General features: G+C 42.2%; 1 protein-coding gene across 2 annotated transcripts in view; it reads left to right on the top strand.

Annotated features, from left to right (window-relative positions):
* The first annotated feature begins 6,917 nt into the window (after positions 1 to 6,917).
* LOC109921752 (synaptosomal-associated protein 25-like) overlaps positions 6,918 to 26,300 on the top strand; it is an 80,499-nt gene continuing 61,116 nt past the window's right edge. For both annotated transcript variants that reach the window (XM_048618326.1, XM_048618325.1), the window contains exon 1: positions 6,918 to 7,100. The gene's annotated coding sequence lies outside the window, so the exon portion shown is untranslated. The remainder of the gene's footprint in view (positions 7,101 to 26,300) is intronic.

Genomic DNA, 26,300 nt, shown 5'->3' with positions numbered 1-26,300 from the left:
TCTATAGATAGACTTTAACAAAACTGGAACATTTCTAAGGAAATAGTAAATTACTAATGAAGGACAAAATAACTTCCACATTATCTCCTTAAACAGGCTAAATAGTAACTTGTTGACTAAATGCTTGTCACCGTATTTGGGGAAGAATCTTTCTTGCCTTGATCAAGTGCAATTAACAGACCATCATTTTACCCCAGGAGCTTATCAGATGATCAAGGAACATTTCTCATTTGAAATATGGAGTGCATCCCCAATTAACAAAGTTCAGATTTTAAAGGCTGCATTTTGCCATCACTGCAACAGCAGGAGATGTATTCATTGCACATGGCAGTGCAACGTGTCAGTGATGTCTTATTCACTAGGCCCTGAACACACAACCTAGCAGTGTACAGGGTGTCCTGCAGGAGGTGCACTCGTTTCAATGACTTGTTAATTGGAGGCCCCATCTGACTTCTGAACTAGAATAGCTTGCCACTGCACCCTGGCTAAGAGCTAACCTTCAGCCAAAACCTGGTCTTTACTGCAATGCTGTTTGGGGGAGCTTGCTGTGTGCAAATTGGCAGTGACTGCACTTAAAATACATCATTGGTCATAATGTTCTTTAGCGCGTCTCACAAAAATGCCTTTTCTTTTATCTGTATTGTGTAACTCTCTTGGAGCAGTGGATCTGACCTGAGAGTCATTCATATGTCAACCTCTAAATCTACTGATCGTCAGGGAGAGATCGACTAGTCCCCAGTCTGAGAGGGCTGCATGAGAGTGAGCTACCTCTGCCTATCTTTTCTTCACTTCTCAAGGTGTATAAAGCAGTGAACTAAGCTGTGGTTGAGGTTTATAGTACCAGAGTGGTGGCGTTGGTGTGGGCAGTTTGGGTAGTGTGTTGGAAGGGAAGTCCAAGGTTTCACTGTCAATCATGAATCAGCCCTTAACAGGAGGGCTAAGGGCCTGACAATCATTGGATCTGAGTTATCCAGCAATAGTGTCATTTTTAAAAATGAACCATCACCAAATCACCAACTAAAATACCAAGTTATCAGCACTGCCCACCAGAGGAAGCCTAGTGTCTTTATACAGTATACAATCAATCTGTTCAGTGAAGTGATCACACCTCTGGAGCAAGTGGGATTTGAACCTTTTGGCCTTGACATAGAGACAATACCATTGTGCCACAAGAACCCTCAGTAGTCAATTTTTCTTTCCTTATTTTGTTTTTTTTTAATCTCTATAAGTGCTCTTACACACTCTGAACATTTACTTTCTCATCACCAAACCAAAATTTTTTCACCTATTAACCACTACGAGTAAATTACCAGTGTTTTTTGATTGATTAATTTACATGCAAAGTTCATTAAAGACAATGCAGAATACCAAAGATGAAGGAGAGGTAGGGAGAGAGGGAAGGGGCTAAAACAAAATGGATTGAAACGGGGTACAACAGTATCTTCTTTTAAAATTTAAACTATTTTTCTAATCAACCAATGCAGAGATGTTATTACACATCTCTGGAGCAGGTGAGACTTGAACCCAGGCCTCTCTGTCCCCAGGTAGAATAGTGTCTTATTGTCAAAAAGAAATAACCCAAATAATCTGTTAACCTTGTTAGGCCATAGACTGCACAATTGATTGGAGACAACAAGGTGCAGAGCTGGATGAACACAGCAGGCCAAGCAGCATCATAGGAGAAGAAAGGCTGATGTTTCGGGCCTAGACCCTTCATCACAATTGATTGGCACTGGGTTCTGGATTTGAAGTGACAATTATGATTGTTTTTTAACAAATCTTTACAAGAATGAAGTAAACACCCTCACTGCAAAGCATATGTACATTTTCTGACCTCAATATTGAAAACTATCAGAACAATCAGGTCTATCAGGGTTAGAAATTTGATCAGGGAGGATCTCATGGCAGCTTGGGACCTGCCTTGCAGAGGGGATTGCATTGTCTCCTTTGTGTGTGTGTGTGCAAATGCTCCTTCCTGCCTGATCCACCAACTGCCAGTCTGAACCTGGGCAGGCAGCAGAACTGTGGTCTCCAGTCAGAGAAAATTGAGATAGAACTGGCCTTCTCAATACAGCCAATATCTGTGTTGTGTTCTTTGCAAAATTAAATTCAACTCTGCTGTCGTTAAATTCCTTCTCAAGATGCCAAGACCACCATTTATTGCCCATCCCTGTTTGCCAATGGGAAGATGACGGTGACCCCCCTTCTTCAGCTACTGTGGTCCATGTAGTGAAGGTGTACCCACAGTCTGTTAGGGAGTGAACACTAGAATCTTGACCCAGCAACAGTGAAGGTGCGGCAATACAGTTCCAAGTCAGGGTGATGTGTTGCCTGTGGGGGAGCCTGAGGAGAGCAATGCTACCATGCACTTGCTACATATGTTCTTCTGTGGGCATGCATTCAGGAGGTTCTGATGAAATTGTCTCACTGCATCCTGTTGATATAACAGACCACTGTCTTGGGACACTGGGCTGCTTGTGCCTTTGGATGTAGGTGGTGTTTACCTGAAAATAAATGGCTTAACATGAAAGGAATATTATGGATTAAGCACAGCTCTTGTTACTTTAATTCTGACAGGGCCATCTAAACTCTTCGAATGAGCTGGCAGTTATGCCTGTCATTGGAATTTCTTACTGGGGTTCTCCTGATCTACCATTGTAACTTAGGTGGAAGATTACCAGAAACCCTGGAGTCATATGTGGTCATCTCAAATAAAGAAACAGATATTTCCGTCAGTGGGACAGTCTTTGCTCAATTACCTTAGCTGTTTGGATCTTCTCGGTATTCCATTCTGGTGAGTAATCCCTGTGATTACTCATTTAATTAGGAGCTGGGAAATCATACACGATAAAACATCTGTTGGAAGCAACTGATAATGATGTGCTAACTTGCTTGTTTTTCAGCTACACCACTTATTTCTCTCTACTTTCTTTATCAGTTGTCTACTTATCAAAGGTGAGAGATGTTAGTGCTGGCAATGAAATGCTTCTAATTTTTGGCAATTGGTGCCAGTGTCGAGTATTCCCAGGTAAGGCATGGTGCATGTCATTAAGATACCTTTAGCCAAATTTCTGAAAAAGAATCATTGGACTGGAAAAATTAACTGTTTATCTCTCTCACTGCACACGCGACACAGCGACTAGCACTGCTGCCTCACAGCACCAGGGACCCACGTTCGATTCTACCTCAGGAGTTTGCACATTCTCCCATGTCTGTGTGGGTTTCCTCCAGGTGCTCCAGTTTCCTCCCACGGGGTTACAGGATCATAGAATTGCTGCAGTGTGGAAGCAGGCCATTCAGCCCATCAAGTCCACACCCATTCTCTGAAGAACATCCCACCTAGACCCACCCCCTACCCTATCCCTGTAACCCTGCATTCCCCATGGCTAACCTATACTATGGGCAAGTTAGCATGGCCAACCCACCTAGCCTAGATTCTCACAGACAATGCCCAGATCTACTGACTTTCTCCACGGCACTTACTGTTTTTACTTCTACCTGATCTCATTTCATCCTAACCCCAGAAGAGAGAGAAAAATGTGCATTTTTAAAACACTTTGGGTGTCTCAAAGAACCTCACAACCATTGAACATTGAGATAAAGGATCAGGTTTGGAAGCAGTTGATTGAGTGACAGAGGACACCTTACCCTCCCATGAGTGACAAGTGATCCTGTGAGGAGGGCAGATGGGACATTAAAACATCATTCAAAAGAAAACATTTGTGACAATGTAATATTCCCTCAGTACTGCACTGAACTATCAGCCAACCACAGCCCTTCACATTCCTGAGTACAACTTCAACCCAGAGTATTCAACCTGTGTGTTACCACTGGACTGCACCAACAAGAGCAAAGGTGTAATAATCTTTCATTTTGCATGTCAGTTATCCACGGCCTTTCTGTCAGCTTATCAATTGGGGGGATAACATTGTTCAGTGTTCATTCACAACAATTGGACCAAGACTGTTTGAGGTTTTACAAAGCCGACCTACCTTCATTTCATCAGCCTGTATCTGTCTTTGACCCATACCCAAAGGCCAGTGTATAACCAATGGTTACCAATCTTAAAAGGAAATGATGTTCAATTGTCAGGGCAAAGCCAAAAGCGAAACAAAATACTGGGAGGAAAATCAGAGAGGCAGGAAAGATGATTTTGGCACTTTCTTTGAATGCTTTAATTCATTTCTTTTGAAAATATTGGACAAAGCACTGACTGACAGTGAGCTTAATCCACTGTCCATTTCTTCTCCAGTTGACTGTGAGAAAGCTGTGTATCTGGATGACAGACCAATAGCGGGTGTGGGAGGATAGAGTGGCTTGCATTAGAAGGTCAGGTGATGAAACTGCTAGGGTCTTGCACCCAAGCCGAGTTGACAACACTGGTGTAAACCTGTCATATTGCTCAGTCCCCTTTAACTTCTGAAAATGAGGACCTGGTGTAATGACATGATGAAACAAAATGAATCAATGCTGTCCCATCGAAGAAGTCTGATCTATTGCCTTGTGAATGAACTGGATACTGCTCCATTTCTGACATTCCATAAAGAACAGAGACATGTGACAGCTTTCCAGTAATAGATTAAATCTGAAACCCAATCTACAACTGTGTGTTTACTTGAAAACTCTTAGCAAAAGAAAAGTCTCAAAATCGGCAGCCTCCATTTTTGTGCTCTTCATCTCCACAGTGGTAAGAACCTGCACTCAAATGGTCACCAAGGAGGGATCTGGGCCTCACAGAACTATAGAATGGTACAGAATGTTACACCTGGTTGTGCCTGTTCCAGCTGTTTCCAAGGGCAATACACCCACTGCCATTCTCTTTGGCTTTACAAGTCTTACCCCATCAGATAATTATTCCATTATCTTGTGAAAGCTATGTGTGAATCTGTCTCCATCAGACTGTCAGCCAGTGCATTTCAGATCCTAACCACTTTTATTTGTTCATGAGATCTGGGTGTCCCTGGCTGGGTCAACATTTATTGCCTATCTGAAGTTGCCCTTGAGAAGGTGGTAATGAGTTGCCTTCTTGAATCTCTGCAGTCTTTGAAGTGAAGGCTACCCACAGTGCTGGTAGGGAAGAACTTCCAGGATTTTGATCCAGTGACATTGAAGGAACAATGATATATTTCCAAGTCAGAATGGTGTATTTTGAAAGGGAATTTGCAGGTGGTGATGCTTCCAAGTATCTGCTGCCCTTGTCCTTCGAGGTGGCAGAGGTCATGACTTTCAAAGGTGCTGTCAAAGGAGTTTTGATAAGTTTCTGCAGTGCTTCTTGTAGATGGCACACTCTGCTGCCCCTGTGTTTTGGGGATGAAGGGAATGAATGTTGAAAGTCCTGGATGGGTTACCAATTGCACAATTGCTGTAGACAAATGTTTTCCAACATGTCATCATCACTTTTTTTGCCAATTACCTTAAATCTCTGTCCTCTGGTTCTCAATCCTTCCATTAATGGGAAATGTTTCTCGCTCTCTACTCTATCCAGTTGCCACTTGATTTTGAAGACCTCTATCAAATCTCCTCAGAAATTCCTGGGTAAGGTTACAGGGTCTGGAGGAGAAATGTTTGGGCCTCAAAGGGTGATCGTGGCCCTGCAAATCAAGAAAGAACATCTCCTCAAGACTTTGCCTTGCCTTTCCTGAGGGAAATCAGCAGTGGTGTGCACTGCCTCAAGCATGTGCCAAAGTTGCAACAGGGACCAGAATCAGGTGGTAAGCCCCTTGTTTGTATTTGTTAGTGGGTTAATGTTAAAGAATGGGATGCCAGTCAAACAGGCTGTTTTGACCTGGACGGTGTCAAGCTTCTTGAGTGCTGTGGAGCTGCACTCATTCAGGCAAGTGGGGAATATTCTAACACGCTCCTGACTTGTGCCTTGTAGATGGTGGACAGGCTCTGGGGAGCGAGGAGATGAGTTACTCGCTGCAGTATTCCTAGCCTCTGACCTGCTCTTATAAGTATGGTAAGTCTAGTCGAGCTTCTGGTCAATGATAACCTCGAGCACATTGATAGTGGACAGTAGAATTGGTATATTTGACCAGATTATATTTCATTGCCAGTGTATGATTATGTCACACCGATGTGTGTCACATCTCCAGAGATATCGCTTCAAAGCACATATTCTGAATACTCAGGATGCTAACAGTTTGGTTTCTCATCCAGCTCCCTGTTACATTCATATCACACTGTGAGAATTTTGAAGTAGTGCCAGAATATCCTGTTAATGTAAAAATTATTCAGTAGCTTTCCAATTAAAACTTCACACTGAATCATATTTTGTCCAGACTGTTTGTAAGCAGTTGTGAACTGGGTGGACAACACATTTTTTAAAAAAGCTTGAAAATAGATAGTGATATTACCTACTCTTGGCATTGAAAGTAGATAAGACTGAAGTGACCACTAAAGATGAGAGAAAATATTCGACCTATTCATTATCTGAAAACGGACATGTTATGAGATGTTCTGTTGTCCTTTTGGAGAGTCTGTAATACAGTAGAATAGGCTGTCATTTCTCTGTTTTGTTTCTGAACAAGTATTTGTCATATCGTGGACCGCTTATTACTTATGCTACATGCTAATGCTATTTGTTAGCAGAGTGTAGAATGCACACATTTGAAACTTTGTTGCCATGAATCAAAATACTAGCCAGAACCATGTCAAGGCTAAATACCATGCTGGAGTGCTGGCTTAGGATCACTCAATCCAACGTACGAAGTGGATTTCTCTTTGTTTAAACACAGAGTGAAAGAGGCAGCTCAGGGCCCATTCCGCCTCCTGCATCCCTTTGTTCAATTGTATATCGCACATTTTGGACCGAATTCGAGTAGATCCTTTGGTCAGTCAGGCGGGGTGGAGCCTGGGTGATGGGTGGAGTGTCACTCAAGAGCTGTCAGCGTTTTGCTGCAGTGTGTATGTGTGTGTGTGTGTTTGCTATTACTGAATGAGATTGTAGGAGCTGGAGGGCAGCGTCCTGCCTTTTAAAGAGCTTTGTAAAGAGCGGCTCATCCGAAGGCACAGTACGGGAGAGAGAGAGAGCGCCATCACAGACTGGATTTACTCACAAAAAGACTTTTCCAAAACGCACACAAAGGGGGAGATTGACGGTTAGTATTGGAATATTAATAATAGAGATATAAAAACGCCATCTCTAACATGTCGTTTTGCAATGTGTTTTCCAACAAAGAGCGTGTGCTTTCAGGCAGATGAGAGCTGGACCACTTTCTCCCCGCTTTGTGTGTTTTGTCCGATTTGATTGATTTGTAAACAGACTTTTCTAGCGTTAGGCTCTCGACCTGACACTGGAGAGTGGTGATGGGCAGCCCTCTGTCCGGGCACTTGGAGTGACTTTACCTGGGAGCTGGTGGGTTGTGTGTGCTTGGGGGTGGGAGGGCAGCTTTTGAAAGTGAAGCGGGCACCTTCCTGGTGAAGATTTCTTGTTGCAACCTCGGCTGTTCTTTGTGTTTAACGAGGGGCAGACTGGAACCATCTGCTTCCCAGTAAAAGTACCAATTGTTCAAACGGCAGTTGCCACAAGGTAGGATGCCAGATCACACATTGTGGGACAGGCTAAGTTTTGGTTTGATTGAAATCTTTGTCATTTGCTGGTGTTTTGCTTGCATGGTTTGGGGATTAGTATTGAGTGAGGTAGCTGTCTGAGGTACAGAAGATGAACAACCTGGCTTTAACACAGGGTAAAGGCTGAGCATGAATCTGTTACTGTGCTGTGGTTACAGGTCTTTCTGTTTATAAAACGATACGTTATCAAATGCTGATCCTGAATCAACAACAGGGAAAGAGATGATTCGAGCTGTCCTGAGACTGGTTCTAAATCATCTGTTGAGTGTTGTTGCTATGACATCAAACCAGTAAAACTAGGACAACAAAAGAACCTCCAAAGATTATCTTGACAGGTTATTTAAAAAAAAATAAGTTGAAGCCCATCCACAAAGTGAACTGTTTCACTCAATGATGCCGCAAAATGTTGATGAAAAACTGTGGGGGATTTTGTCAATTGTGTTATGTTCTGGCTGATTTAAAATACAGTGTCAGGATTTTAACTGTTCAGCGTGAAGCTTTCACTTGTGGCCAGTGCCTTGAAATCCAATGGCTTCTGAAGTGGGCAGGGTCAGACTCCTACTGAGGCCGATGTGTCCAGATAGGGGTGTAGGACAAAGGGGCGCAGTAGCTAGGTTCATACCTGTACAACGTGGAACTGAATCAGTTCAGCATTAATCATAGGTTTTACCTGAGATCCACATTAATTTAGCTTGGCTCTGGCTGCAAGGCAGTAGCAACAGTTTCAAGACCTCAAAACCCTGTGCTACAGAAGGAGTAAACTCAGCCCCACCCTCATCATCTTGCTGCATGGGGCTGATGAGTAAAGATAAGGATGAGATGTGATGCCCCTTGTGGTCAAATAGTCTGCTGATTTAATATACGCAATCCACTTGCTGACGCAAGATAACTGAGGTGTCTACCTCCTGAGAACGATTGAGCATTTTCAAAAGGAATAGTCTTCAGAAAAAAGATTGAAGAAATCACATTAAATGTAACGAGCATTAGCATGTGTTCCTCCTCCACTGTTTTGAATGAAAGACTTGTCCATAGAAGTGGATGGGGAAGGTAAATAGCTTGATGCCCAGAGGACAATCATTCAGTACAACTAAAGGAAGAGTTGAATTAAGCAAGTGGTCTGTGATTAGCCTGGTCAATGAGTTGCACTCTCAGCTCTCACCAATGTTGTGTCTTCAAGCACAATTGACAGGACTTGAGCATGTAGCTAACACTGACTGTTCAGTGCAGCCCTGTGAGAAAAGTGCTTTATTATCAACAATGCTGTCCTTCAGGTGGAGGTGTTGTTTGCAGCCATCACCTGCCCACCCTAATTTAGGCATATAAAATCAAATGGTACTGCCTGAGTAAGAGCATGGGAGATCTGCCCATTACTAAAACAGATTCCCTGTCATTATTTCATGGCTACTTGTCATATTCTGTGTTTATTTGCATAACAGCAGTGACCACACTCTGACAACAATTTATTGGCTGTGAGGAATTTTGGGACAACCTGAAATATACTGCACATAAATTTAAGCTTTCTAAAAAAAATTACTGAATTAAATATTTTCACTCCAGCTCAGAATTAACACTGATTAACCAAAAGAAGCAGAAACTAGATTCAGAGAAAATGATGGAAGTAAATGTTTATCACAAAAACTAAGGTCACATTCAGACTGTAGTCTTGACATTAAAATGTCTGCCTCTGGAGTATAGATTTTTGTAGGGCCATCTTTGATAACTAAAAATCTTTGGCACATTTCTCTAGAGGTGGCTAAGTTTACTAAAGCAGTTGCTAGAATAAAGAGAGAGAAATGTCTTTCTTTGGTGAAAGTTGTCATGCAGATTATCAAGGGCTAATGCTAAGCATCACCTCTAAGTCGAAATGTGACCCCTCTCTCTTCAAAATCCTGTTTTGGGATAAGGAGATTTGGGTGGGGGTCAGTTAAAAATTTTAGATGTGAGACTGACAAATTTGTGTTGGATGAGACAATGAAGGGATGTGTAGTCAAGGCAGGTAAATGGAGTTAAAATTCCTATCAACCAAGATCCGACTGAATGGTGGAACAGGCTTGGATGTGTTGAACATCCTGCTCATGTTTCTTTGTTCCCACAGTCAATCCATTAGTAGAGATATTGAACAAACTCTTGTTCTGATATTAGACACAGCTCAGTTCCTTGAGAATTCTTCACCAATTAGCTGTAATTAAATAGAAGGATGAACTGACAAATCTGCTCCTCTCTTCAGGTCTTGAATCTCCACTTGTTTGTTTTTCTGATTTTCTTCTTTTGATGAGGTTGTAAAGTTTATATCTTTTTATTTTCTGTATTTTACATTGTGGATTAAAGTGGGAAAAGATCTGGTTTAAAGACAAAGCATTATTAAAGGATTGCTTCACTTTTTGAAAGCAAGTTACCTGACACTTATTGTAAGTGTTCTTTACACTGCTGCTAGTTTAAGCAGTAGTGACAGCCTAGTTTGCAGATGAGCTGGCACCAAAGGCTGAATATGAATGGAGCTTTGGCTAGCAACAAGCAGCTGATTGCTCTCTGGTTTAGTGACCAGAGACAAGGGCCTTCTGCCTGCCAACAACTATGGAATTGACTCCCAGGTAGCTGAACTGCTTGGTGGGGGTGTGAATATTTTGGCAGAAAACATTAGACCTCTGGGAGGGAAGGAGTTTCTTTTTGCTCTATAGTGAAAAGCATCTTATGTCTAAAGATAGACATGTTATTTCCCCTCTCCTATTGCTGTAAGCTGTGACTTTTAATTGATCAGTTAAAGATCTTCATATGTGGAAATGAGTCACCCAATGCCTCTTGCAAACACATGAAAGTACCTAGAGAAGGGAGATTGAGAAACAGCATTCAAATCAAAAAAAGGATCATCTTGGCAAACACTGTGGACTGGGACCACTGAACTGACTTCCCAGTCTTCCCCTCCGTCCACTACACCCTTTTTTGTCTCTGTCTCTATCTGTGTCTGTCTGAATGTGTGTATAGAGAGGGATTTTAAAAGATGGTTAGTGTTTTAACTGTAGAGTTATATTTCAACAGTTCATAATTGTTTATCTGTAACTATAGCCTATTTATAATAAACATAAATTCTTGATAAGTATAGAAACCTGGTCTGTGCCTTCTGTTAATCTGTGCACTTTTAGAATCCTTAACTTTTGTGATGATACAAGGAATAGCAAGGCCTGATTTCCAGTCCTCCTCCACAGTGAACTGTAATAGAGATGTTGATTCTTACTAGATGCAGTGTGTACTTGTTACTATAGGTTGGCTTCTGTAAGGAGTCCATTGCCTAAAACTGGTTTAATTATATCTGGTTGAATAATTGCCTTTAAGTCAGATACATCTACCTTAATGACACTTACTCAGAATTTGTCACAATCGTCGTCTTTTTGCTACTCTGAATTTAGTTGGGATCACCACAATGTTGATTGATCACACCCCTGTCAGCTATTTATTCCCCTTCCAAATCCATTATATTTAATTGATTCTATAGATGTTCTACAGTACCTAGTCCTGACATTGAGTTACCTGCTCCTTGGATGCTGTCTGACCTGCTGTGCTTTTTCAGCCTCACACTAATAGACTGTGGCTTCCAGCATCTGCAGTCCTTATTGTCTCCATCGTATTTAATTATTTTGCTGCCACATCCTTCCATCCGATCTTAGGTCTTGCTGTTCCCTTTCTTCTGACAGTCCTATCTCCTTGACTTGCCTCACCACATGTTCTCTCTCACTCTCTCCCTCATTCTCTCTCTCTCTTTGCAACAAGTGTCCACATTATTTCAGTCTCCTCCCCCAGTTATCCAGGCAAGTGGAGAGTGTTCCATCACTTCTGATGTGCGCTTTTTCGGTAGTAGACATGTTTTTGGTCTTCCTAATCAAGTGTGCCACTGAGATTCCCCGGTGGTTAGTGATATCCGTCATTGCTTCTATTTCTCTTAGCTGTCTCTGACTCTCTGAATTCCTCCTTCAGTCCTGGACTTTTGCGTTTCTCTGATGTTTTCTCTTTGCAAACAGTTCTGCCATCAGCACTCTCTGCTGCTGGTCAGTGCCTCATTAGGGAAGACCATGATATAATCCAACTCTGCTTCTCTGCTGTCACTACCATAGGTTATAAACCAACGATAGCAATGCAATATTGATCATGAAATGACCAGAACATGAATAGGAAGGGTTCAAAGGGAGATGGGCTAGTTGCTGTCAAATGGAACTAAATTAATTTAGGATATCTGGTTGGCATGGACAAGTTGGACTGAAGGGTCTGTTTCCATGCTGTACAACTCTATGACTGTACAAAAAACCCATCTAGGTCACTAATGTCCCTCAGGGAGAAAATCAATCTAGTCTAGTGTACACATGATCCCAGAGCCAGAACAGTATGATTGACTCCCTAATAGCTCCCAGAAATGGCCCCAGCAAGCCACTCGATAGCACCAAAGCACTCCAAAAGTAAAAGCACAGAGAGTGCACCTGGTTGAAGAAGCCTGGTCACCACCACTTTCTCAGGGGACATTTGGGGAAATGAACACAGGAACATGCTAGTGATACTCACAAGTCAACATCAAATAACAATTGGACTGCTGCTAATGAGGCTGTAAATTGCCACAGCAGTGTGCTTTTTAAAAAGAAAAAGACTTTATGTATTTACTGGTGAAAAATCACTGACTAAGTTTTAATACAACTAAAACTGCATACTGTTAAGATGACCCTAAAGAGTCAAGTGATCTTTGAAACTCAGACAAATCAGAAAATTCCACTTTAAAATGCCCTGGGTGGGGTATCCACCTTTGAGTGGAGATCCTGACAGAAAACCACCTGTACAATTCACACTTTGTATTGTCTATAGACCTGCCAAAACTCAAAATCCTTGAACCTCATTGCCTCCAAACCTGAAATTTCATAAAGGAGGCTGTAGAGAAACTAGTTTGTCATAAGCAGGTGTGAATCGCTAATATCTGTTCCCTGCTGTGTAGCAATGGCTTCTACCTTCTAATCATTTATGTGGACAATGGCAATAATGAGGAGATGGTAACATAGAGGTAATGTCACTGGACTAGTAATCTAGGAACCTACACTAATACTCCAGGGGCATAGGTTCATATCTTGCCATGGCAGATGGTGGAATTTAAATTCAAACAATGAATCTGGGATATAAAGAGTCATTGTTGGTGACCATAGTAACTGTCAACGATTGTTGTAAAAACCCATCTGAGAACCTTACCTGGTCAGATGTGTGTGGCTGAGAGTGGGGTGTGTGTGTGTGTTTGGAATTTGGAGCGTTTGTATAATTTTACATAAACCTGGTTAAGTACAATAATTATAACCCTCTTTTTTAAAACAAAACTTGAAGGAACCTGTTTGTGTCTTTTTCCCCTGGTCACTGCACATAAATAGTTAAAAACTCATAACTAACAAACATATTCTTTTAGTAAAACTTGTTGCAGTCAAATGAGGAGGGGAAAGGGAAGAATCATCCTGTTCCCTCTCACATGATTGTAGCAGAAAGGGGAAAATTAACCTGGATTTTAGGATGTCCAGTGAATCCGTGGCTGAAATACATAGGAACAGCAGGAAGCCATTCAGCCCATTGAGGCTGTCACATCATTCAATCAGATCATGATTTGTATTTTAACTCCATCTACTGGCCGCAGTTCCATAACCCTTAATATTGTTGCTCCAAAAATGTTTTCTTCAACCTTAGATTTGAAACTATTAGCCTACCCCATCTCCAACAAATTTTTGGAGACTTCCATTCCCCTCTGTGTGAAGAAGTGCTTCCAGACACCAATCCTGAACAACTGAGCTCGATTTACTCATTAGGGGTGTGTGTGTCTGTGTGTGTGTGTGAGACCATCCCTGTTTCCCTGTGTATGTTTGCCTGTGTCTGTGTGTGTTTGACGTGTGTGTGTGTGTTTGGTTCAGAAAGGGAAAATAGAATATGAAAGTAAGCTTGCAGAAAACATAAAAACTGACTGCAAAAGCTTCTATAGATATATGAAGAGAAAAAGACTGGTGAAGGTAAATGTAGGTCCTTTGTAGTTAGAATCTGGTAAATTCATAATGGACAACAAAGAGATGGCAGACCAGTTGACAGAATTGGTCCTAGTCAGCATAGATTTACTAAAGGGAAATCATGCTTGACAAATCTTATGGAATTTTTTGAGGATGTCACTAGTAAAGTGGACAAGGGTGAATCAGTAGATGTTGTGTATCTGGACTTTCAAAATGCTTTTGACAAGGTTCCACACAAGAGATTAGTAAGGAAAATTAAAGCTGATGGTATCAGAAGTAATGTATTGATGTGGATAGAGAACTGGTTGTCAGACAGAAAGCAGAGAGTTGGAATAAACAGGTCCTTTTCAGAGTGGCAGGCAGTGATGAGTGGGGTACAACAGGGTTCAGTGCTGGGACCTCAGCTGTTCACAATATACTTTAATGATTTGGAATAAGGAATTAAATGCAATGTCTCCAAATTTGCAGATGACACTAAGCTGGATGGCAGTGTGTTCTGTGAGGAGCATGCGAAGAGGCTGCAGGGTGACTTGGACAGACTGGCTGTGTGTGCAAATACTTGGCAAATGCAACATAATGTGGATAAATGTGAGGTTATCCACTTTGATGGCAAAAACAGGAAGGCAGAATATTGTCTGAGTGGTGGCAGTTTAGGAAAAGGTGAAGTGCAACGAGACCTGGGTATCATAGTAGAACAGTCGCTGAAGGTTGGCGTACAGGTGCAGCAGGTAGTGAGGAAAGCTAATGGCATGCTGGCCTTCACAGTGAGAGGATTTGAGCATCGGAGTAAGGATGTCTTGCTGCAGTTATAGAGGGCCTTGGTGAGGCCACATCTTGAGTATTGTGTGCAGTTTTGGTCTCCTAGTCTAAGGAAGGACATTTTGCTATTGAGGGAGTCCAGCGAAGTGTCACCAGACTGATTCCCGGGATGGCAGGACTGACATGTGAGAAAAGATTGAATCAACTGGGTTTGTATTTGCTGGAATTTAGAAGAATGAGGGGGTATCTCATAGAAAAATATAAAATCCTGATATGACTAGACAGTTAGATGCAGGAAGAATGTTCTCGATGTTGGGGAGGTCCAGAACTAGGGGTCACAGTCTAAGAATAATGGGTAAGCCATTCAGGACTGACTTGAGGAAGAATTTCTTTATTCAGAGAGTTGCGAACCTGTGGAATTCTCTCCCACAGGAAGTTGTTGGTGCCAGTTCATTAGATGTTTTCAAGAGGGAGCTAGATGTGGCATTTGAATTTAAAGGGATCAAGGGATGTGGGGAAAGCACAGAAACAGAATACTGAGATCGCACAATCCACCATTATTGAATTGAATGGTGGTGCAGGCTTGAAGGGCTGAATCGCCAATTCTTGCACCTATTTTCTACGTTTCTCTGTGTCTGTATGTGTGTTGTGTGTGTGACCATGTATATGTGGAGATATGATTTTACTCTGTGGTGTGAGGTGCCTCACAGTTCAGTAGTTTTGCGCTGCTTCTCTAAATTTCTGAAGAAGAGTCATATTGGACTCAACACATTGACTCAGTTTCTCGCTCCACAGATGCTGCCAGACCAGCTGAGTTTCTCCAGCATTTATTGTTTTTATTTCAGATTTCCCAGATCTTTCATTTTGTTTATGTTCCAAGGTAGTTTGTAATCTGGTCCTTGGGTTTAGGGGAAGGGTTTATGGAAGTGGTGGAAGCCATGATCAGAGATATGCAGTGAGGAGCTTTTGAATGGTGAAGAAGATCATTCACCAGCAGGGGTGAAATGAGAAAGCAAGGTGATATGGATAAGGATGCTTAAGGTTAGGGATTCAGAAGAGCACAAGGCTTAAACTGTGGTGTAGGGTGAAGTAATTGCATTGAAGGAATTGTGTCTGAGCAGCCTTAAGCATATTGTTTTCAATATGCTGAACACATGATATTAACAGAGGCCAGAAACACAGATGTAATATAATCAATATTGAGGAGGTAGTGGCATATTGGTTATATCACCGGACTCATAATGCAGAACCTCAGGCTAATGCTCTGGCAACATGGGTACGAAATCCAACATGGTGGCTGGTGAAATTTGAATTCATTGAAGATCAGGAATAAAAGGTTGCCCTAATGATAACCTGTCAATAATCATAAAACTGCATTTCATTCACTAATGCCCTTTAGGGCAAAATATCTGCCATCCATACCTGTTTTGTGTTAAATGTGACTCTAGACCCACAGCAATGTGGTTGACTCTTCACACCCCTCTGAACAATTAGGGATGGACAATAAATGCTGGTCTAGCCAGTAAAGCCTGCATTCCATGAATGAATGAATAGGAGAGATAGTAGAAGCTGAATTACACAACTTTAAAATGGAATGCAAGATCAGGGAGACCTGGGGACTAGTGTGTACAAATATTTGAAGGCAATGCTGCAGGTTAACAAAACAGTTACTAAAGCGTATGACTCTGGACTCCACACCTTAGGAAGGATGTGACGCTTTGGAGACCACACTAAGGAGATCTGTAGAATATTTCCAGTGATGATGGGTTACAGTTACACAAGTGGAAAATTTGCGTTAGTGTCACAGTTGTAAGAGGAGACTTAATATTGGTGTTTAAAATCCTGAAGGGTTTAGACACAGAAAATAAAGATAAACTGATTGATAAATGTGAGGCACAGATCAGAGGGGACATGTGGAAAATCCTTTCCAGACAGTAAGTGCCTAGGGTTTGGATTGGTGGATACAGATTCAAAGCCACCTCTAAAAGGCAATTTAATAAATACTGAAAGAAAAAAAAATCAAGGACATGATAAAAGAAGTGGGACTAAATGGATTGTCCTTTATAAGAGGTGGCATAGATTTAATGACTGAAAGGCCTCCTTATGTGCTGTACTATTCTAGGATTGATTCATGGTTTTATGAAAGGGAAATCACATGTGATAAACGTATTAGAGTTCTTGAAGTTTGTAACAAACAGGATAGATGAAGAGTAACTGGGAGATGGAGTGCATGTGGCTTTCCAAGAGGTATTTGATAAGGTGCCATATTAAATGTTGCTGCATAAGATAAGAGCCTTGGGTGTTGGGGATGATGTAGTACTGTTGACAGAAGGCCAGCTAACTAACAGGAAACAGAGTGAGAATAAATGGGTTCAGAGATAGTGGGAACTGCCGATGCTGGAGAATCTGAGATACCAAGGTGTAGAGCTGGATGAACTTCAGAAAATCTGAAGAAGGGTCCAGACCTGAAACGTCAGCTTTCCTGCTCCTCTGATGCTGCTTGGCCTGCTGTGTTCATCCAGCTCTACACCTTGTTATCTCAGAATAAATGGGTCTGTTTCATGTTGATAATGATAACTTGTGCAGTGCCTCAGGGATCAGTACTGGAGCCTCAACTGTTCACAATCTATATTAATAACTCGAATGAACACACTCAGTGTATTGTAGCCACATTTGTCAATGATGTAAAGATGGTAAGGAGAGCACATGGCCTGGATTGTCACAATCTGGAGGAATTTAAAAATGGTGGGCTGGACCCAGATAAAAAATTATTGAATAGAAGTCTTCAACCCATTTGCAGCAGATCCCATGTTTTTCTGATGGGAGAGGTGGATGCAGAGTAAATCATACAGGTGAGCAGCCTGATCTCAGCAGCGCCATTTGACATTAGTGTTGAAAAGGACCCTCCTTCATTGTTCTGAAGACTTTAACCTAGTGTTGGTATCACAAATTTGTGGAAGAGACATGGATGCTCTTGAAGGGTGGATAAAGTCTGTTTAAATGTAATAGTTATCTTATTGAAGTTATGTAAATCCTCTGCCCTTTAAAAGTAGAAAAAAAAGTTTGCAGTTTTCAGTTTGAGTAGGAAGAAAGACACCTTTAGCTGGAGTGCATTGATTGGCAGCTTAAAAAAAAGAAATGAGCTATCCCTTCTTGCAGATTTCATTGTGACATTTTTCAAGGATTGTTATTACAGCTGAGCCCATTGTGAATGGCCATATTTCAAAAGTTTCAAAACCACTGACTTCAGTAGGGAGCCTGAGTTCACATTTTTCAGAGGCCATTAAAGGAAGGCTATCTTTGAAGTGATTACTGAATAGGAGTTTGTTTGTCTGTACAACTACTTAACTACATGAGAGGATTTAAAATTTCTGAATGGATTTTAGGAATGAATGGCCTGAAATTTTGCTCTCTGATTGTAAGAACTTTCTCCACAAAACCAATTCTGGAAAAAATGACCAGACATCAAATATTGGTTCCAGGGAGGGTGGGTCTTAACCAGAACCAGGCCCATGTCCTGGAAACAGTTCAGAGACAGCCAAAGGATCTTATTGAAATGTCATATTCTGAAGTGTCTTGGCAGGATAGATGTTTTAGAGGGAGAGGCCAGAAATAGGGTGCAGTTTCAAAATAAGGGGTTCCCTATTTAATATAGAAATGAGAAGGAATTTCTCCCTCAGAGGCTCTTTAATCTTTGGAGTTCTGTCTGCCAGGGAGCAATGCAGTTATTGAATACCTTTAAGATGGAGTTAGACAGATCCTCAATCTGCAACGAGTCATGGCAAAGAGGAATGTCAAGTTAAGGCCACAATCAGATAAATTATGATCTAAGAAAATGGGGAAGAAAGCTGGAGAGATCAAATGACCCATTCTTCCTTCTATAATTTATGTTTTTTGTGGTTGTATGCACATGTACGAAAAAGCTGTGGGCTAAGTCTTACTCACTTGTCCATCCTCCGCATTTTAAAAATTTTTCTTTATTCGTTCATAGGGTGTGGGTATCGCTGGCAGGGCCAGCATTTATTGCCCATCCTAAATTACCTCTCAAGAAGTTAGTGGTGAGCTGACTTCTTGAACCACTGCAATCCATTTGGTATAGGGACAGACCATCTGTGGTGTTGCTGCTTGAATTGGACCTGTTGGAATTTATGTAAGTTAAGAGGAACTGGGATTTAAACTTTATCCATGGTTCTGTAGATCTATGAAAACAGGGTTTGCTACATCTGATTTATATTAAATTCTATCAAATATAGTCAAACCTAATGACACCTCTTGGGCCAATGATTTTCTCCTAATATAGACTCAGCAGTTCTATAGGCAAATACAATGAATTTTGGAACAGTCTGTTGTCAGTGGAGCTGTGAATAAATTACCATCCAGTTCAATGAAGACTAGACAGTCTCTCAGAGCTGTCAAACCTGAGGGAAAATAATAGGAGTGAGATTGGTTGCTCCTCCATAGGGGAACAAAACTGCAGTGGTCACTAGGTGTAGTGACATAGTCAGTAAAGTCCAGCATAACCAAAATAAATTTTTTCTCAACAGCATCAGGTTTGCCTTTCAGAGGGATACACGCAGGAATGAATCCCTTATTTTCCCCAAATCTCCCGTTTGAGGTGTACACACTGACTGCCGTATTTCCTGTATTACGTTAGTGATTGCATTTTAGACAAATGTCATTAGCTGCAAAGTACTCTGAGATGTACAGTGCTTGTGAAAAGTGCTTACATAAATGCAAATCTTTCATTATTCAGGACATTCCTTAAAGTTTGTCTTTGAAACTAAGTTTCTGGCACTCTTGTTTTGTTTGGGTGACTGAATCACAGAACTATTACAGTGTAGAAGGGAATCATTTGGCCCATCATGTCTGAACTGGCCCTCTGAGCATTTTGTCTTATCTGTAACTGTGCACATTGTTTCTATTTAAATAATCATCCAACATCCTCAAGACTACCTCAATTGAACCTGCCTCCACTACACTTCCAGGCAATATATTCCATATCCTAACTACCTGCTGTGTGAATCATATGTGTGGGTCAGTGTCAAGTTTTGTATGTTAATACTCCACTGAATCGCCTTGGACTGTTGTATTAGGTCATAGGTGCTATATAAATGCAGATTGCTATTGTTGTTCTTCCATTTCAGTTATGTCTGTGTGAAGAGGAGCAGGGAACCTTTTAAAGGGTGCTCTGCATGTCCCAATATCTTTTAGCAATAATCCAGTATTACAGATCAGCAGTGATCTCATTAAGTGCTGGAACAGGTCTGAGGAGTTGAATGGCCGTGTCCTGTTACTGCATTCTGGAGTCATAGAGTCATCTAGCATGGAACAGACCCTTCAGGCCAACATGGCTGTGCTGACCAGATATCCTAAATTAATCTAGTCTCATTTATCAGCATTTGACCCATATCCCTTTGAACCTTTCCAGATGCCTTTTAAATGTTGTAATTGTACCAGCCTCCATCACTTCCTCTGACAGATCATTCCATACATACACCACTCTCTGTGTGAAAGGGTTGCCCCTTAGGTTCCTTTTCCTCTCACCTTAAGCTTAAACCCTCTAGTTTTGGACTCCCCTACCATGGGAAAAAGACCTTGGCTGTTCACGTTATCTATGTCCCTCATGATTTTATAAACCTCTATAAGGTCACCCCTCAGCTTCCTATGCTCGAAGGAAAAAAATCCTAGCTCATACAGCCTCATCTGTTGGAAATAGACTTACAATTACAGGGCATCCATCACTTCGTTGTTACAGTACTCAGAGTGTCAGTTTAGATTCCATTCTAATGACTCCAAAGTGGGAATTGAACCGATAACCTTCTGATTCACAGGGGAGAGTGCTGGCTATTAAATTCTTTTGTGTGTAAGGAATGATCAGCATATGAGCTGGCCATCTAAGCCAGCTAGTTGTGTCCAAAGAAAGATCCTCCAGCTATTTCAAAGATGGAGTAAAGCTTGCTTCAGACAAATGAGCTGAGGGCGTGGTTCAGTTTGTAAATTCCCGCTGACCATGAATCAAAACAGCTATCATCATCGGCGCAGTTTAAAAAGATACACTTTCTGACCAGCCATATATTGCTGCTCATTGCTGTTGGCACCTTCTGTCAGGTTTACTGGTCCCTTTGCTGCCTGGCAGTTTCAAGGGGTGGCACTGACTGGAGGTGAGTGCTAGTCTAAAACTGATATAACTGCCATACAGAAACTGGTGCTACAGATTAAACCACACACTCATTCACATACCAGCTTAAACGTGATTATAGACCCTAAAGGTTTCACAGGAGAGTCATTAGTTCAGATTTGACACTGAGCTACCTAAAGAGATTATACAGTCACCGGGCCCGAAACGTTAACTCTGATTTTTTCTTCACAGATGCTGCCAGACTTGCTGAGCTTTTCTAGCAACTTCTGTTTTTGTAAGGAGATTATAGCACGGCTGATTGAAACTTTGGTCAAGGAAGTAGCTTTTAAATAATTCAATGATTTTCCCAGGCTTGGAGAATCGAGGACTAGAGGGCATCAGTTTAAGGTAAGAGGGGAAAGAATACATGGGAACCTGAGGGGCAACTTTTTTACACAGAGGGTGGTACGCATGATGGAATGAGCTGCTAGCAGAAGTGTTTGAGGCAGGTACATTAAAAGGCATTTGGATGAATACATGGATAGGAAAAGTTTAGAAGGATATGGGCCAAGTGCAGGGAAATGGGTTTAGCGTGGATGGACATTTTGGTCAGCATGAACCAGTTTGGGCTGAAGGGCCTGTCTATAATGCTTTAAAGAACCTGAGAGATAGAGAGTCGGATAGGTAGGGAATTTCATAACTTATGGCCTACTCAGCAAAAGACATGGCCACCAATGGTGGGACAAAGAAAGAGGAATCTACCTTAAATCTGTGACAAAAACCATAGAACTGAGGATGTTGGAAATCAGAAACAAAATCAGAAATTGCCGGAAAAATTCAGCGGGTCTGGCAGCATCTGTGAAGAGAAAGCAGTTAATGTTTCGGGTCCAGTGATCCTTCTTCAGAACAGTCAGTCGTTTCTGAAGAAGGGTCACTGGACCCAAAACAGTAACTGTAGTTTTTCTCCAGATGCTGCCGGCCCTGTTGAGTTTTTCCAGCAATTTCTAATTTTGGTAAGTCTATGACCCGTGGTCATTGATTGCTCCATCACAGGGAAAAGTTTCTTCCTGTCTACCCTTCATAATTTTATATGGCTTATTGAACCCCCCCGCCCACCACCATCATCATCTGCTCCAAGGAAAACAGCTCCAGTCTGCCCAATCTCTCATCATAATTAAAACTCCGCAGCCCAGGCAACACCCTGATAAATCTCCTCTACATCCTCTCTAGTGCTATCACATCCTTCCTGTAATATAGGTTCTAGAACTGCACATAATACTCTAGCTGTGGCCTAACCAATGTTTTATACAGTTCCAGCATAACCTCCTTGCTCTTAAACTCTATGCCTCGACCAATAAAGGCAAGTCTACCGGATGTTTTCTTAATTATTTTATCCACCAGTCCTGCTACCTTTCAGGGACTGGTGGACATACACACCAACCACACCCTCTGATCCTTGGTGTTTGCCAGGGTCCTACTGTTCATCGTGTATTCCCTTGCCTTGTTTGTCCTGTACTTGATCAGATGGGCCAAGGAGTGGCAGATGAAGTTTAATTTAGATAAATGTGAGGTGTTGCATTTGGTAAGACAAGCCAGAGCAAGACTCATACAGCAAATGGTAAGGCCCTGGGGAGTGTTGCCAAACTAAGAGATCTAGGGGTGCAGATGCATAGTTCCTTGAAAATGCAGTTTCTCGTAGGCAGAGTGACGATGAAGGCAGTCGGCACACTTGCTTTCATTGGTCATAGGATTGAGAATAGGAGTTTGGATGTCATATTGTAGTTGTGCAGGACATTGGTGAGGCCACTTTTGGAATACTGCATACAATTCTGGTAGCCCTTCTACAGAAAGGATGTTGTTAAACATGAGAGGGTGGAGAAAAGATTCACAAGGATGTTGCCAGGATGTTAGGGAGAGATTGAATAGACCTTTTTTCCCCTGGAGCATCAGATGCAGAGGTGATAGAGGTTTTTAAAATCATGAGGGGCACGGATAAAGTGAATAGCCAAAGTCTTCTTCCTAGGGTGGGGGAGTCCAAAACTAGAGGACATAGGTTTAAGGTGAGAAGGGAAAGATTTCAAAAGGACCTGAGGGGTAACTTCTTTTCTCAATGGTGCATATATGAAACAAGCTGCCAGAGGAAGTGGTGGAGGTAGATACAATTACAATTTTTAAAAGGCATCTGGGTGGATATATGAATAGGAAGGGTTTAGAGGTATATGGGTCTAAAGTTGGAAATTTTTTTTATTCATTTGTGGGATGTGGGAGTTGCTGGCGAGCCAGCATTTCTTGCCCATCCCTAGTTGCCCTTGAGAAGGTGGTGGTGAACTGCCTTCTTGAACGGCTGCAGTCCTCCTGCTGTAGGTTGACCCACAATGCCATTAGGGAGGGAATTCCAGATTTTGACCCAGTGACTGTGAAGGAACGGCGATATATTTCCAAGTCAGGATGGTGAGTGGCTCGGAGGGGAACTTGCGGGTGGTGGTGTTCCCATATGTCTGATGCCCTTGTCTTTCTAGATGGAAGTGGTCGTGGGATTGGAAGGTGCTGATTGAGGATATTTGGGGAATTTCTGCAGTGCATCTTGTAGACAGTACGCACTGCTGGAACAGAGCATCGGTGGTGGAGGGAGTGGATACGTGTGGATGTAATGCCAATCAAGTGGGCTGCTTTGTCCTGGATGGCGTCGAGTTTCTTGAGTGTTGTTGGGGCTGCACTCATCCAGGCAAGTGGGGAGTGTTCCATCACACTCCTGATTTGTGCCTTGTAGGTGGTGGACAGGCTTTGGGGAGTCAGGAGGGGAGTAACTCGCCGCAGTATTCCCAGCTTCTGGCCTGCTCTTGTAGCCACTGTGTTAATGTGGTGAGTCCAGTTGAGTTTCTGGTCAATGGTAACCCCCACGATGTTGATAGTGGGTGATTCAGTGATGGTAACACTGTCAAGAGGTGGTGGTTAGATTGTCTCTTATTGGTGATGGTCATAGCCTGGCATTTGTGTTGTGCGAATGTCACTTGCCACTTGTCAGCCCAAGCCTGGATATTGTCCAGATCTTGTTGCATGTGAACATGGACTGCTTCAGTATCTGTGGAGTCATGAATAGTGCTGAACATTGTGCAATCACTGGCAAACATCCCCACTTCTGACCTTATGATGGAGTAGTTGAAGATGGTTGAGCCTAGGACACTATCCTGAGGAACTTCTGCAGAGATGTTTGTGAGCTGAGATGATTGACCTCCAACAACCACGACCATCTTCCTTTGTGTCAGGTATGACTCCAACCACTGGAGCATTTGCCCCCTGATACCCATTGATTCCAGTTTTGCTGGGGCTCCTTGATGCCACACTTGGTCAAATGCAGCCTTGATGTCAAGAGCTGTCACTCTCATCTCACCTCTGGAATTCAGCTCTTTTGTCCGTGTTTGAACCAAGGCTGTAATGAGATCAGGAGCTGAGTGGCCCTGGCGGAACTCAAACTGGGCGTCACTGAGCAGGTTATTGCTGAGCAGGTGCTGCTTGATAACACTGTTGATGACACCTCCCATCACTTTACGGATGATCGAGAGTAGACTGATGAGGAGGTAATTGGCCGGGTTGGATTTGTCCTGCTTTTGGTATGTAGGACATACTCGGGCAATTTTCCATTGCCAGGTAGATACCAGTGTTATAACTGTACTGGAACAGCTTGGCCAGGGGAGCAGCAAGTTCTGGAGCACAAGTCTTCAGTACTATTGCCGGAATGTTGTCAGGGCCCATAGCCTTTGCAGTATCCAGTGTCTGCATCCATTTCTTGATATCACGTGGAATGAATCGAATTGGCTGAAGACTGGTATCTGTAATGCTAAGGACCACTAGAGGAGGCCGAGATGGATCATCTACCTGGCACTTCTGGCTGACGATTTCTGCAAAGGCTTCAGCCTTAACTTTTGCACTGATGTGCAGGGCTTTTCCATCATTGAGGATGGGGATATTTGTGGAGCCTCCTCCTTCAGTGAGTTGTTTAATTGTCCACCACCATTCATGACTGGATATGGCAAGACTGCAGAGCTTAGATCTGATCCATTGGGTGTGGGATCACTTAGCTCTATCACATGTTGCTTTCGCTATTTGGAGCGCAAGTAGTCCTGTTTGGTACTAGGTCAGATTGGGATGTCCAGTCAGAGCAGATAATTTGGACTGAAGGTCTGTTTCCATGCTGTATGAGTCTATGACTCTAAGTGCATCACCTCACATTTATTAATCTAGATTAAATTATATTTGCCACTGATCAGCCTATCTAACCAGCCCATCTATATCCCCTTGTTGTCTAAGGCTATCCTTACCAATATTGTAGCCACCTACAGTGGGTGTTCTCCAGTTCAAATAAGAATGTTTTCTTCATATATTTTGTTCAGAGCTTTGGAAGTATAGACATCCAAGCAGGAGATAGCTTGTTATAATCAGGCAAGAATGATGGGAGATATGTGGATTTTAATTAACTTTGCTACCTAGTGCATGGACAAAAGTTGCAGACCAGGTTCAGTTCCATTGTGACGACTCTACAGTCAAATAGCCATTGGCAAATACATTAGCACATTGGTTATTGGCAAGATATCATGGCAGCCCAGCCACTTGGCACAATATGTACATCCAGGTTTTCAGATGGTACAGAGCTCTGTATCACAGCTGCAATTTCCAAACTACAGCAGCTAGCATTCACACAGCAAGCCCCCACAAACAGCAATGTGCTAATTCAGTCTATAAGCTTAAGGCTATGGCACTCGATCAAGCTGCAGAAAGGTCCAATCAGAGGAACATTGCCCTGCAGTTCCCTGAGGACTACTCAATCATCTAACGGAGTTGCAGGATGATATCATCACCTACTCCCCCTTTCCTCCCCTTCAACCGTGACCACAATTTGCTCTTCCAATCAGTACTACAAAGTCTAAGTGAAATTGTCTTAGTTCACCTTATCTTATGGGGCTATACAATCTTTCCCTGGACTCGAGTGGGAAAGGAGCATATATGTGGCTGTAATGTGGGTGCTTGGTCTAGATTTTTCAACTGATGTTTTCTTAACACTTTCTTTTGAGTGTTTGCTGCTGAAAATTCATTGAGAGTCTTACTGACTACCATTTCCATGTCTCCAGTTAGTGAACCTAATGTACTAGAGGAACAGCCCCTCACTTTCCACTTAGGCACTCTACAGCCTTCAGAACTTAATGTTTGAATTCAACAACTTCAAAGCATAAACACTGTCTCGTTTTGATTACCCCCAAGTGTCTTGTTTGCATTGGTTTGCTCTCAGCAGAACTGACCTATTTTCCTTCAATTCACACTTATCTTTAATGTTTAAGTAAGGAAAAACACTGGAGATCTGAACTAAAAGCAGAAAATGCTGGAGAATCTCAGCAGGTATGGAGAGCAAAACAGAGTTAAAATTTGAAGACTGATATGACTTCTTCAGAACTCATTAACACCTATTCTGCATCATATATCTCTCCTACCACCATTAACACTCCTTTTGTCACTTGCTCTGGGCACCCTTACTATGTGTACCACTCGTTCCTCTTCCCCTCTGTCAATAACATTAAAACCGTGATTTTCCAGTTTTGAAGAAGAGTCATACTGCACTCTGTTTCTCTGCAGATACTGTCAGACCTGCTGAGTTTCTTCAGCATTTTCTATTTTTATTTCAGAGCTCCACCGTCTGCACTACTTTCCTTTTAATTGAACCCAATGTGTTAGCTTTGGAAGAACATCTGTTCTTATGTGTTAAAAGTCCCACTACAGAGTCTTGGCCACATAATCCATGCTAAGCTTTCAGTGCAGTACCGAGGGAGTGCTACACAGTCAGAAGTGCCATC

The sequence above is a fragment of the Rhincodon typus genome, chromosome 39 (assembly GCF_021869965.1).
Source record: "Rhincodon typus isolate 14 chromosome 39, sRhiTyp1.1, whole genome shotgun sequence".
NCBI lineage: Eukaryota > Metazoa > Chordata > Chondrichthyes > Orectolobiformes > Rhincodontidae > Rhincodon > Rhincodon typus.
This window is presented reverse-complemented; position numbering and strand designations above follow the sequence as displayed.